This window comes from Ornithodoros turicata, chromosome 5 (genome assembly GCF_037126465.1).
Source record: "Ornithodoros turicata isolate Travis chromosome 5, ASM3712646v1, whole genome shotgun sequence".
In the NCBI taxonomy this organism is placed as follows: Eukaryota; Metazoa; Arthropoda; class Arachnida; order Ixodida; family Argasidae; genus Ornithodoros; species Ornithodoros turicata.
The window spans coordinates 20,425,369-20,440,426 of NC_088205.1; the positions used below are offsets into that span (position 1 = coordinate 20,425,369).

Here is a 15,058-nt window from a genome sequence, read left to right on the forward strand (position 1 = left end):
GTAAGAATCTGATGGAAGGTAACTGTCGCGAGGACGAAATGCACAAAGAGACGAACAAGCCTCAAGGTGTATGGGATCGTTCGCGTAAGGATTGACGCTGACAACATAAATTTCTTACGAGCGTCGGCGCGCTCGACTTGTGATGTCTTGCGAGATGTCCTAAATCATGAGATCAGTACAGATGTCTAGGTTCTTCGAGAGCGGTTGGGTCTTACTTTTTAGGATGGTCGACCTTCCAATGTTCGTCGCGCCTTGCTAGACGCTTTACGCTAGCTTTACATCGGAAGGTGTTTCACGCATGTTTGGCAGAGCGTTTTCTATTTCCTTTTTTTTTTCTCTTTTTAGAAAGCGAGCTCGAACTATATATGCCGTTTTCACCGCTTCCGGTTAGGTGCCAAAACGGCATCCGGTTTCACAGCAAACACGATATGCACCAACCACTGTGCCGACTGATACAGTTGTCGCTTCTGATGTGAAGAGATAGGGTCGTATACGCTTTCATGTGGCAGTTCAAATTGTCACAAACAGGCCTACGCCTCCCGTTTTCAACAAATCAAGAAAGCGTCCGAGCGTCCTAAGTCCCGAGAACGTCATGTATAGTAAACTGTGAATAATGAAAGTGTCTTTTCCGCCGACCACAAACCGCGTGAGACATCTCACAGAGTGTGTGCGTTTTCTTTTTCTTGTATGTTCCCTTCTAATACAGCACCTTTAATTCATGCCCATGATATCTATTGTTATCTTTTTCAGTATAGTGTAAGAAATAACAGCCAACTCCTCTAAAATCCGTATGTCCCTACCCATCCTCACTCACACTCGTAACTCACACACTCTTAAAATTGAACACAGTCTTAAAAATACACTCTTAAAAATGAGGGGGAGGGGGTGATGCCGAAATAGCTTGCTGTTGTTGGCCGCATGGCTCTAGTAAGAGAAAAAAAAAAGAGAAAGGAAGAAGGAATGTGAAGGGTTCAAGGTGGAGGTATGGGCAGGATGAAAGACTCTGACGAGACTGAAGTGCTCTTAAAAATGAACTTCACCACATTGCACGGCCCTAGCCAACCATCATCCCGAGTGATACAGTTCTTCCCCCATTTGCTGAAACCGAGAGGCGTACGCCATTTTTGTGGCATTATACAGTCCATAATTGCCACAAAAATGGCGTACGCCCCCGTTTACATGAAATCGATGGAGAGACCGCTGTCATACACTCTTAAAAATGAACTTCACCACATAGCACGCTCCTAGCCAACCACCATCCCGAATGACAACGTTCTCGCCCCTGATTTGTTGAAAACGGGAGGAGGAGCCTATTTTGTGCCATTATGCACGGCACAAAATAGGCTCCTCCTCCCGTTTTCAACAAATCTAGGGCGAGAACGTTGTCATTCGGGGTGATGGTTGGCTAGGAGCGTGCTATGTGGTGAAGTTCATTTTTAAGAGTGTACGGGATGGCGGTTGGCTAGGAGCGTGCTATGCGGTGAAGCTCTGTTTTTAGAGGGCACTCTAGGAACTGAACTTCGCCGCATGGCACGCTCCTAGAGTGGGGGGCGTACGCGTTTTTGTTTCAATTGTCATATACCCGAATTAACACAAAATGGCGTACGCCCGTTCTCTCGTGGAGTCAGAAGCGATTACCCTATAATTCGTGGCAAAGCGTGCTATGCAGTGGGTAAAGGTCATTGGGGACAAACGGGTCCGAACACTTGGTAAGCAAACATGACCTAAAATTGGGACGAGCTGTTGATCTCTACACGTGCCAAGGCGTGGGTGCCTCCATTAAGGGAGAAAATGGCTGCGTCTGTTCTGTTCTCAGGGTGTGCTCTTCTGACAAGACGACGAAATATATGTCAGCTCATTACCATTGTGCAGTTCAGTAGGTGATAAGTACTCCACGAAAACGATGCGAGCAACGCGATGTCAGTCACTTGAAAGGAATAAGGGCTTATCACGTTTATTATCGACACCTTTTCATTTGTTGTATCATATCTGGTGTTTTTAGCGCTCTTATTTATAATTGAGTAGAAACTGAATTTGCTGAGCTTTGAACCTTAAAGCAGTTCTTCTTTTGCAATCGTGCGTTGGCGACTGCTCGAATCTGCCACAAAATACGCAACGATGATCATCGGAAAAACTTTACTTGCGACTGTTAGAAGAGGCAACACTTGTTATAGGTGCATCGCGAGAGTATTTGAGAACCAGTTCTAATTGTGCCGATACATCTCGGAGGAACCTGTGTTTGAACGTCCCTCGTACCAATGTCAATAAGCGGTCTCTCTTGCCTTCCAAATGGTCTTACTCCAACTTATGTGTACTCCTACACTCTTAAAAATGAACTTCACCGCATAGCACGCTCCTAGCCAACCATTATCTCGAATGATATCGTTATCTGCCCTGATTTGTTGACATCACAGGGCGTACGCCTTTTCTGTGACAATTATGAACAGCATAAGTGTCACAGAAATGGCGTACGCCCCCCGTTTTCAACAAATCAGGGCAGATAACGATATCATTCGAGATAATGGTTGGCTAGGAGCGTGCTATGAGGTGAAGTTCGTTTTTAAGAGTGTATGTGATGCTGCAACGAAGATAATGCACGAATAATGACGATTTCTTCATCTGTCACATGACATCACATCTGACGAATACACAAGCCTGCATGACTGGAAGCCGACGCATCATTTTCGTTTTCCGGTCTCTGCGAATTCAATTTCTCGTAAACGCAACCCAGAAATAAGGACAGTTGTAAACTCAATAAGATCTTTGCCTCAGTTTTTTTTTTTTTTTTTTTTTTTTTTGCCATATTTCGAAGTACACTCGCCTTACTCGAGAGCTTCTGGAGGGTGATGCTGCTGCGCGTTCTTGTGTAGAGGGAGCCGGCGCTGTCGTCGAGCTGTCCCCTCGACGCGGATCCCTGAATTTGGAGCGAGATTAGGGCAGTTATTGCTTCATCTCTCTCTGTCGGTTGTACAGTATTGACTGTCTTCTGTTAGCCTATAGTCACGCGCCTCCCACAAACACAGTCGTGCGCTCTGTTATAAGCTCACTCGGTATACACTCGAGTTATTCTGGAAAGTGGCGTCCTTGAGTGGAGGGAACGTCAAGGAAAGGCGATGCGGTAGAAAATCAAAGAGAGCACTCCCTCGAAGGTGCTGCTCGAGGGTGGAGCCAGAATATGGCCAAAAGAGAGAAAGGGCGGCTGCCCTGAGAATTGGAACGGCAGTACTCTCTTAGAAATGAACTTCACCACATAGCACTCTCCTAGCAAACCGTCATCCCGAATGACAACGTTCTCGCCCCTGATTTGTTGAAAACGGGAGGAGGAGCCTATTTTGTGCCGTGCATAATGGCACAAAATAGGCTCCTCCTCCCGTTTTCAGCGAATCAGGGGCGAGAACGTTGTCATTCGGGATGACGGTTTGCTAGGAGAGTGCTATGTGGTGAAGTTCATTTCTAAGAGTGTAAGAGCACTTCATAGGACGCACGTGTGCTTAGTTATCGACGCATCTGTGCCATACGATGTGTTTTTACCGTCGCCCAGTATTTTCCAACGTACGTATACGATTTGCATTTCTCCTGGGAAATGACGTCCATGGTTCTTCGACGGTGCAACCAAAGCTTTCGTCTTCCACATTCTCATCATTATCCTATACCCTCACTTTTGTAAGGAAATACAGTCGCATTTGTCCATTCTACGAGTCCCTGCGTCTTGAAACCTGGCATTCGAAATGTTCTTACTCTGGCCCACTGGTACGTGCATCGACATGTCGCGGAATTGTGAATTTTGTCAGAATGTTTAATGTGATGGCGAGACGGCTCGAGTGCTCTCGTAAAGCGAATCCGCCAGCTCTGACGGATGCGCGCATATTTTTTCCCCTTCTATGGCATCATTTCGGTGTTTCTTACGCATACTGCAGGGTGTTTTCTGAAATGCGATTATACAGAGCACTACCGGTATATCAACTTGGAAATGATAGTATGCATGCAGTAAAGATGATATTGATGCATAGTCTGATAGAGCTCTCGATGAACTAGAATAGAATAGAAATAGAAAGAAAAAAAAATGGAAACGTAGGTCGGCGCTGGTGCGACCAGCTGTTCCAGGACGCTTGACGTGTGGAAGCACTGAATGAATTAAAAGATTATATCAGCACGTATGTCCTTGAGGTAGGTCGTGAGTGCACACAGCGCAGGTTACTGGTGCTGCCTTGGCCAGCTCCCCATTACATTTTCAACACTACATGGTCGATTGTCAAGTTTCACGATGGCGTTCTTCAGTATTCGCCGACTAGAGTCGAAGCGTCGGCAGGTGACCAACACGTACTCGATGAACTATTCCAGTCAATCCCACTGTGACAATGTAAAACAGGAAGAGATGCGGCTCAACTCACGACTATACTATCCATAACATCTCTAACGGCGTCTTAAAAATGGATCCCAGCTAAGCATCCGGGGGCATAATATCCGGGATCAGCTCCCTTTACACAATTCCATTGTCACTTAGAGATGGGCACAACATCCGGCAGTGAGCCTTAATATCCGCACTATTCGATTCGCTCGTCAGCCAATTTCTAAATGAATTCGGATCATAACCTTCACTCGGAAACTGAGAAGACAGCATTGCGACGTCACGGGAAAACGTAGTCACATATTTCGAGGGAAGGGAGGAGAAGTGTCTCCAATGAAATATTTAAGCCGCCGACAATTTTTTTATTAAGTTACCTGCTGACACCACGAAGCATCTGTGACCATTCGAGGACACAGGGAACTCTGTCGGCATCTGAGTGGAAGGACAGCCAGTGGTCAGGATTCGTCGTGTTAGAAGCGTGTACTCTGTGTGTGAATCGACTCAATGGTGAGTGCAGCGCGTAGCACGAACCTACGAACCTATAGCCAACCGTCATCCCGAATGACATCGTGGGCTTAATCGCTTCCACCGCTCGCGAGCTAACGAGGGGCGGGGCCCTCGTTAACACGGACACGTGACACGTTTCACGTGACGAGCTTCATTCGATGAAAGATGAAAGTCACTGAAAAGGCTGTTTGTCCCTTCTATGTTGTCCCAGCCTCAGAACAACAGTTCTCTCATGAGCTTTATTCGTTAACGGGGCAAAAGCGCAATCTCTCGCTCGCGTAACGACAAGCGGTCTCGTCTGCCTAACGAGTGTGTTCACGTGCACACAGGCTTCATCGCCTACATGGCTCATGACCTAACGAAGCGCGAGGCACTCGTGAACTCGAGCTTGTGCTGTGTGGCGCGCTCTTTTCGTTAACGAGGCGTAACCTCTAGGTCCAGTAACGATCGAACGAGATCGTTTGCCTTACGAGTGGGTCTACCCACTCGTTAGAACGTTAAATATCTTCGTCTGGAGACTTGCAGAATCGGAATTTCTGCAGAAGCGAACACGTATTGCTCCACGACTGTGTACAAAATGACATCCTTTCCCTTTCATCATATTTACACCAGTGGATACATGAGGGCTGCGAGATATTCTCGAGAATGTGCAGATAAAGAGGAGAAAGGAGAAGAAGTGACAACGACAAGCCATATAGACAAGCCATGCCAGCTATCCTTTCTTAATAAACATTTCCCCCGTATCCAGGCCAAATTAAACAACCCCATTGGTCGAAAACATTGCGGCCTCGTTGGTAGCTGTAGTTCGTTCAGGGCCGTGACATCGCAACATGTAAGGGCTCGTAACGAGCACGATAGCTTCAACGAGGAAGCTAAACGTGGCGCAGAGATTGTGACCACAGCAAAGCGTCGATCCCCGTTTCGTTATTCGTAACGAGTCACTGACGTTAAAGCTGCCAAAGAAAGATGACGGAAGGATTATTCGATTGGGCGACCACACAAGCTTCTAACCGTGCCCTATGGACTCAATAGCGTCAGGATCACTTTCAACTGGACGAGACAGATTTTGTAAAGTTGTTCCGTCCGCCAAAAAAACGCTGTCCGCACCGTTTATCAAGACTCGCGACCGTAACTCACACCGTCTTGATAACTCATAGGTGTTGTGATAACAACTAAGGCGAATTGGATGTCTATATTAGTTTTCTAATTCTTCTCTATTAGAGTACATTGCGGACATAGTGTCGATGTTGTAATGAAGGTGAAGAGCAAGGCATTCTGTACATTTCCTGAGGTAGATTCTCTTGAATAGTTCCATAACATTGTCTTGCCTCGCGGTGCTAACACGGAATTAAAGAAAAAAAAAGTTCACTAATGTTCTGTACAAGCTCACTAGAAAAACGTTTAAGTCTGCTGTTTATGGAGCCTGAGAGTATCGCTGCGTGTTGTACTTGCATGCTCGAAGGAAAAATTTACGTAGAGGTAATCAAATAAGTGTTTACGCTGAGGAGAGAGGGCAGCCTCTCCTCTTTTTTTTTTTTTTTTCCGATACTAGTGATACCACTACGTCTTCCCTTTCTGGCCTCGGACTCAGCACGCACCATCATCAGGGCAGGAATATGATTTACACTTTTTGCGTATTGCTCGACGATTATACTTACAGTAACATACTTTTTTGTTCATCATTTTTACATGACTAGCGAGCCATATAATGGGACGGGAAGAAGAATAAGATGATGAACGAGCATGGAAACGAACATTGGAATGGAACTAGCATGTATGAGAGCACGAGAATGCGAGCCATCGGAACAGTTAAAACAGTCCTGTTAATCGGAGAAAATGCAGCCTAGCTGGCAGCCTGCTGTTCGCACAGGCTGATGACATCACAACGCGTGAGCGCTCGTAACGTGCACAGTAGCCACAAAGAAGAAGTTTCACGAGAAGCACAGATCGTGACCACAGCAAATCATCGATAAAGTTGCTCGTTTCGTTAGCCTGAACGACGCGTTCAGCTGAAACGAGAGGTATTTTTCTGGCACTTACGCAGTTATGCATTATCACAAAAAGGCGTACGCCTCGCGCTTTCCACAAATGAGGAGTGACTCATAATGGTATCATTCTGCGCAATGCGAGTTGGCCTTCAGCGTGCCATGTGGTCAGGAGTAAGGGTCGATTCACACGATGCAACTCTAGTTGCGCGCAACTAGGTTGCGCCACCAAGTTGCACCGTATGAACGCGAAGCTTTGGTTGCGCAACTCGAGTTGCAGGAGTTGGACAGCCGATCGCTTCATGAGCGATTTCTCCTGGAACTCTAGCTGCAACCTGTCAATCATACGGCTCCGCCTTGCAAGCGCGACCAATCAGGAAGACTTTCATGTGTCAGTTATTGCAGCGGCAGTACGCGAGACGATGAAATTATCACTGACCAGTGGAAATTATGCAAGATTATCAAACCCGCAACGGATGAAGTCGTAACGAGCGGAAGTCGCAGTGGGATTGGACGAAAATAATGACAATGACGTTTTTTCGCGCCATCTGGCGAGCTCAGTGACAACTACGGCATTCAGAGTTGCTCGCCGTATGAAAGGGACCTTTTTGGTGCAACTTCGGTTGCGCGCAACTGTAGTGGGAACAGAGTTGCAGCAAAAAGTTGCATCGTATGAATCGACCCTAAGAGTACACCGGATAAGACCAGTCGCACTCGATTCTCGTTGCATCAGCAAAATCATCTCTGACACACAAAAAACTCGCCGAAAACCTGCATTTTTACGCACACTCATCAACGCGGCATGAAATGAACGCGAAAACAACGCTCACCTGCCAACCCTGTACTTATACCGGGTGTTTCAGTTAAATCTCCAGGCTAAATAATTCGTGAACGGGTGCACCAATCGAAGAACTTTCTTTTTTACAAGTATCTATCTGATACCGCCTACAAGCTGCGCATCGTGTGAATGAGTGGGAGGCGCTCATTATTTAAATAAAAATTCAAATAAGTTTCGTAAAAAAAAATTTAAAGCAGGGCACTGTCGGCATTAAAATGGGTACTATACCCCTTTTGGGACCTTCAATAGACACCTTTTAGAGAAAAACCTGCCACCGAAGCGGTCGTTTGTTGCAGTAATTAGTTGGTTTCGGTTTACATATTTTGTCGCGGTTGGTCGCGGTGAAGCGCAAAAGGACGCTCTTTCACTCCCTTATCCACCAATGAATTACGTCCTTACACCAATGAATTGCGTCCTTTTGCGCTTCGCCGCGACCAGCCGCGACAAAAATATGTAAACCGAAACCAACTAATTACTGCAACAAATGACCCGCTTCGGTGGCAGATTTTTCTCTGAAAGGTGTCCACTGAAGGTCCCAAAAGGGGTAGTCGTAGTACCCATTTTAATGTCGATAGCGCCCTGCTTTAGAAGTTACGTTTTTAGGGGAGCTTATATTCCTCGCCAAGTTCAACCCTTTGCTCTACATCATCGAGAGAAAGACAACAACAACAAACAAACAAAAACAGGATTTATATGAAAATCCGGACCTCGTTTCTAAAACAGATTAGACACTGTCGAGAGACTGAATCTCAGATAGAAAGAATAGGCATCTCAAAGTATGACCGAGGCACGTGAATCCTCTGGAATCCAATTTAAAAAGCAAATAAAAGTAGATGAGGTTGATCTGTTTCCCAAAATCGGTCGGTCCGGCAGTATTGGTGAACGATCGTCATTCTTTGTTGGCCGTGAAGCCTATTACGTGTCGCACGGGCATATGACCTTCGCGGATGTCAAAATCGTCTCATATTTGGATGTCACGTCAACACCGCCATACTCTTCATACGTCAAGTGGTATAAACAGCCTCGAAACAGACTTTTCACATTTTTATTTAAAAATACAACCGGACAAACAAGAACGCCTGAGCAGCTTTTTGTTTGTTCCCAAAAACTTAACGGCTGATGTGCAGCAGGAAGTGGCGTTCCCCCTCCCATGTCATAGTGACGATATATTTGTTGTTGTTGCCTTTCTCCACGGAGCATCTACATGTATTAAGATTTATGAGCAAATTAGATGTACGAACGACGCAGTTTTATTTCTCGAATACAAGACGTCATAAACAGCCATTCGAATATTTGAAGAACACTTTGTAACGTTGTACTGTACAGTTGTAACCTGCGATGTTTTCCGTATGGCAATATTTGCCGCGAATCAGTATATTACCATGGCCGTTTCATAGAAAGGCCGCAATGGAATGACCCACCACATCATCATCCCATTTATATATATATGTGTGTGTGTGTGTAATAGAAAGGCATTTATTTCCTAGTATGTACCTCTGCTAGTAAAAATAAAAACGCTAGTAGTTAGCAAATTACTAAAAGCTCGTGAAATCGTGATTTGTTTAGCACGTACATTCGTTAAAATTTCTCGTTAGCGAACACGTTACTGACTTAATTAATCTCTGTTGGAATCAATCTACTTCCGCTCCATCTTGAACTTTTCGACATAGTATGTTAGCTGCTGGACACTTATCCTGAGATACAAATAGATACCCATACTTTCCGAACAACAACAATAAATGAAGGAGAAGTGATGCTGAGATGGGATGTTTCCCAGTGGTAGCCACAGGACCCTATCCCACTTCACAGAGGTTAATATGAGATTATGAATAATGGTGAACGCGAAGCGACGACAGGTCGGAGTTCTGTTTAGAGCTGTTCGAGGTGGCCGTGGCTTGCATGAAAGCAAGAAGGGAGCAAAGAGTCCGGCACTGATGCGTAAGGGAGCTCCATGGGCCAAGTACTTGGACAAGCTGAATGGTCTATGGTCAAGGAGGTCAACTTGGCGTCGAAACACCCGGAATTCACACCTAGCTCAATTCTCGTTATGTCTCCACGAACACGTAACTCCTGTTGGACATTTTCTCTGACACTGTTACCACAACCATAACATGAGACTTCGTCTCGGCGTGCGTGTCTTCACCACCAGCGTTATTCTTTAGAAAAAATCTTCCCGGAAACAACACCGCAAGCGATGTTGCCCCGACGACCGTTTTACGGGCCGCGCATTTCACCAGCGTTATTTCACACACGTTAGACATATTGGACCAACCAGTCCGAATTGTCACCGTCATGCAATCCACCCTACTATTCTCACTCGTTTCGTTTTCTTTTTTTTTTTTATAAAAGTAAATTATCCTTGATCCCATTTATGTAATCATGGTACTACAAACGCATATCATTCTACCGCTCTAAAACACTCCGTCAGCGTCAAGAAGCCTCTTGGTCAGACAGAGCAAAAAGTATATAAAGCACAGGGGCAGAACGATGTGATTCGTGATGACGGTTGGCTGAGAGCGTGTTCTGCGGTGAATTTCTGCTTTAGGAGACGTAGGTCTCCTAAAGCAGAAATTCCACCTTGAATACAGAGTGCTCCTCGGTATCATCTAGGGAGTGGACAGAACAGGCATAAAACTGACGTTTTTCAAAATACAGGGAGGTGGGAGTTCATTTTTATCTGATACAGGTGGTATATAAAAAAACTATAAAAGCGACACAGACGCCATTTCTTCAGGTGGTTTCTACGGCTATGTGGCCATCCTTTCGAACAGAGTATGCAACTACAAGATTACTAATTACTCAAACTGATTACTTAACGCTTTAACTATGGAATTTCTGGCAAGAGTGAGATAGCTAACTGGAAGGCAATCCTTGTAGAATGCCATTCTATCTTTTAAAAATCCTGAAACCTGAGTGTACCGTGAAATATCCATCGCTGAATATCGTTATGCAAATGAGCCGAAACCAAAACAGCGCGCCTCAGATGCGATTGACCTTCGCTAACAGAGGCTTAACTGAGCTTCCCAAAAGGCAGTTGATCTGGACAGCGGATCAGCTCCTAATCCCATTATCTCCATCACTCCAAAGCACGTGACATGGAATGTCCTCCCTACGCTCCCGATCGGCACGGTTTCGGCTCATTTACATATCAGAATTCGGAGATTAGAGTGGGGGTATGTTTATTCAAAAAAGAAAGGGAGGAAAGGCTTGTCAGGCGTAAGCAGACTTACTGTTCCTTGCGACGGATATTTCAATGCACGTGTGCTTTTCAGGATTTTGAAACAAAAACGATGGAGTGGCTTTTAACAGGGACTGTCTTTCACTCTAGCATCGCGCTTTTGCTCAAAATCCCCTAAGTAAAGAGCGAGTTAATGAATTTTAGGTAATTAGTAATCTATAGTAATAGTTACATACTCTCTTCGAGAGGATGTCCGGTTGGCCGTATAACTCAACTGCAAAAACGATGGATGGACGAATTAGACTCACTTCAGTGCGTGACGTCATAGCGACGCGGCGGCGCTGCTGTCCTGTTAGTTGGGCAAAAATTGCGCGATCATCGAGTGTTTTCGGTCGTTATTAAAGACATGCCGCAAAGTGGTGCCCTATTACATGTGCTACGCGAAAAAAAAAAAAAGGGCTAATACGCCGTACAGACCATGTGGTTTCCTACTCCCTTTTGCCCACCAGCGACGTCTGCTACATGCGCATGCGCAGGTGCACCCTCTTGTTTACAAACTGAAGTGGGTCATGCACTCAATTCCCAAAGATAGGTTTTACTTCAAAAAATTATGAAACTACCGTACTTGGAATACACTCACACAAATGTTTCCAATAACTGGGGCCGTTTGCATTCGCGTCACGCATTAATTAAGCTAATTTGCGTAATTGAACCAAGAAAAATTTCTGAACAAAGGCAGCGTTTTTCTTCCTGAATTTGGAAGCCTATGGCCATAACATATCATTGCAATCAAAATCTTTTTTCAAAGCATTTCTCTGCATTCAAAGGCTTTTCACGAGATTTCGACAAACATTTGACAGCCGAAAATACGCAAGTTATCCTACACTCTTAAAAATTAGTTTCACCACATAGCACGCTTCTAGACAACCAACACTCCGAATGACAACGTTCTCGTCCCTGATTTGTTGAAAACGTGGGGAGGAGCCCATTTTGTGACATTTATGCTGTTCATAATTGTCACACAAAAAAAAAGGCGTGCGCCTCCAGTTTTCAGCAAATCATGGAAGATAACGCTATCATTCGAGATGGTGGTTGGCTAGGAGCGTGCTATGCGGTGAAGTTCATTCTTAAAAGTGTGTAGTTGAGAGAGGCCACAGTCAGTTTCAGCCGGCAAGAACGTGGTTGAGCGACTCTGGGCAGCGATCGATGTCCTTCGTGTCATGACCTCAAGTCTCTTCAGTGACTAATCACGTGTTTATTGTATCCCTGCTTTGCGGAGTCATAAGAGGAACGAGAGTGAAGCACGAATGTATCTGCGGCATCTCCTGTCAAGCGTGTTTTCTCCGCACTGCTCCAGAGTAAGCAGGAGAAGCAATCAAGTGTCACTCCCCCGATCTCTCCGCGAACAGACGCAATGTTATTGGGATGATAGTGGCCCTTCGCGGGTGTGGATTTCGATTTTAAATGAAGGAGGTCAAAGCGGAGTGGATGAAGTGATCAAGCGTACTTTAAGACGTACATTCTCTTTTTGACCTGTTCACCGCAAAACACGTTACTCAGTACAATACGTTACCAGTACAATATACAGACAGTCCTGCTGTATGGGGAACAGTCAGTGCCAGATGTTTATATTAACGTGTACGATACCACAAGATCGTGGCGAAGCCATCATTTTCATTTTTCTTTTTGTCCTTGCGCAAGCATCTGTACAGTGCCTAGTACAATATCGCCCCGACTGGAGTACTTCGTAATAAAGAATAATGTTTAATTTATCGAAATATATTCATAGATCAATAATGTCCCAGACTCAGGCAATTCATATTATGGAGTTTGTCCACCAGCTTCCCTACATCTATGGCGCATGTTCTCAGTTGCCCCAGAGCGTAACCAACAAAAGCGGCAAAAGAAGCGAATGGGCTCAACCGGCGGCGAGCACATCGCTGGCAGAGAGGAGCCAAAATGAATGTTGTGGCCCGTTAGCACGTAATAGTCGAGGGAAAATGTCGTTACACAAAATGACCAACTCATTAACATAGCGCGTTGGGGTAACGGTGGTTGTCCAATGTGCAGAGCCGGGACGACCTCAGACGGTGTCTTTTTAAAGAAAGCGCTCTTCCAAGGGTGAACTATGTGCCATTTCTACTGCCCTCACACCACATTTGCTTCGGAGTGCTAACACAGAGTCGGAGGACAGATGTGTCGATAAATCACTCACGCTTCACTATACTAAGAGTCGAAGATGGCTTCATCGGTGCCTAATACGGCGTTTACTATGTACAGCTTAATATAGACATTGAAAAAAATTCGGTCTCATTTCCGAGCGCGATAACAGCCACCCTGGGGGCACTGCGGGATGTTAAGTGAACAAAATCCTCGCGTTAAACAAACGGAATAATTTTGTTCAATTAAGATTTCCTAATGACCCCAATGGTTGCTGTAATCGCGCTCGGGCACGAGATCATATTTTTATTTTATTTTATTTTTTCAGTGTTGCTATTAAGGTTGACGGGAGCTGTAGTACCTTCATTATACAGACACTGTACGTGATTTGGCGCCGCAAGAACCAGCAGTAACAGCTAGCTTGTGAAATAGTAACTGAGTTACAATTACTTTCTTTTTTTTAAATGCCAACTACAGTCACCTAGTTAAAGTAACCTGGATAATTTACAGTTACCTTTTACCTAAAAGAAATCAAAGTGAATGCAACTTAAAAGCTTTATCTTAGCATAGTGCAAGAAAACGTTGAGCTTGAGGAAAGTAAAAGACGACACATACACGAAGGTCTTCGTGTGTGCATCGTCTTTTACGTTCCTCAAGCTCAATGTTTTCTTGCACTATGCATCTTCACCAACTAGCCGGCATCACGCTCAGTTATCACAAATTTAGTTTAGCACTTGTACCGCAATTCCACACTTAAAGGAGCACATAGGACCATCCAAAAAATTTTCAGATTAAGATGTCTGATGAAAGTGTGTGTGTCAATTTACCGAATAGCTGGAAAGGTTTTGATGTATGCAATTTGTTTCCCAGAAAAAAGAAAACAAAAATAAACACACAAACATAGCTCCGGATATAACGAGGAGGAGAAGCATGATGCCTCGTCACCGATGACGTTACAGGGTCCACGGGTTCTAGTTCGCTGGTCAGTGGGGGTTATCGCCCTGTCCCTTTGCCGCCGTAAACACGTTTTGCCAGTTCCCCGGGAGAATTGGGGATAGAAGGAGGGGCCGCATCATGACCGAGCCAGGAGCAATGCTTCTTCAGAACGAACAGCCGAGTAGCTGACGACAGCTAAGTAGCAGACAACATTTCTCTGAACTGATCAGAGAGCGCGCACACTGTATAGCGTCAGCGCGAGGTCACAGGCAGATCTCAGGCTGGTACTGCTCTCCACCACCGTTGCGCACGGTCGCTTTTCGCGGAGTACTTTAAATTCAATTTCTGCGGTAATCATTACTTTGTGGTGTGAACTACTTCTCGTGGTGTGTCTTACTGGTCTACTTAACAGTTTTACAGGAAGAAAACAGGGTGTTAAAAATGACTTCTGGGCTACTTTAAAGCATCCGGGAACGTATCTATGAGGCCGATACGGCAATGTACCTCACCGCTTTACCAGTCAACTTGGCAAAGTTTCTCTTCCGAAAACAGCTTACATATTAAATAAACGAGTTTTAAAGATTCGCACGCTCTCTGCAGCTAACACCATGATGACGTAAGCCAGATACACCAATGGGAGCGCAGCGTAGGCGATTGTCTCCGAGGTCGTCTGCTTTGCGTTCGCATCGCAATATACTAAGTGAAAAGTCCTCCGTAAATACGGCCAACTTTCGCTTACCAGTGTGAGTTCTTACGTGACCATGTTGCGTGGAACACGGTATTACGCCCAGAAACAATATTCTGCAAGCCGATCGCAGAGCAGATACCGTGCCCCAGTACTCCGGATCGTCCTCCCGGCTGTCGGTCGGTCGCCAAGGCTACCGAGGTCCCTCCAGCCGCTCCCTGATTGGTGTCGTCAACGTAAAAGAGCGCTCGCTGATTGGACTTATCCGGGTGACGTTTCCAGAAAAGGAATCTCGGGGTACTCTCACTATGCGTCGTTTGCTCTTGCTATACGTGTTACATCAAACTGCACAGGAACAACGCCGCCAGTTCGCGTCGGATTTTCGGCGTTATTATCAGTGATGAACGCGGAGTAAAGCGGC

The 15,058-nt window shown here is 45.4% G+C and overlaps 1 protein-coding gene and 1 long non-coding RNA gene across 2 annotated transcripts in view; one reads left to right on the forward strand and one right to left on the reverse strand.

Annotated features, from left to right (window-relative positions):
* LOC135395367 (helicostatins-like) overlaps window positions 1–15,058 on the forward strand; it is a 129,424-nt gene that overhangs the window by 4,179 nt on the left and 110,187 nt on the right. The window lies entirely within an intron of this gene.
* The window catches only part of LOC135395368 (uncharacterized), a 113,806-nt gene that overhangs the window by 2,673 nt on the left and 96,075 nt on the right, over window positions 1–15,058 (reverse strand). The window lies entirely within an intron of this gene.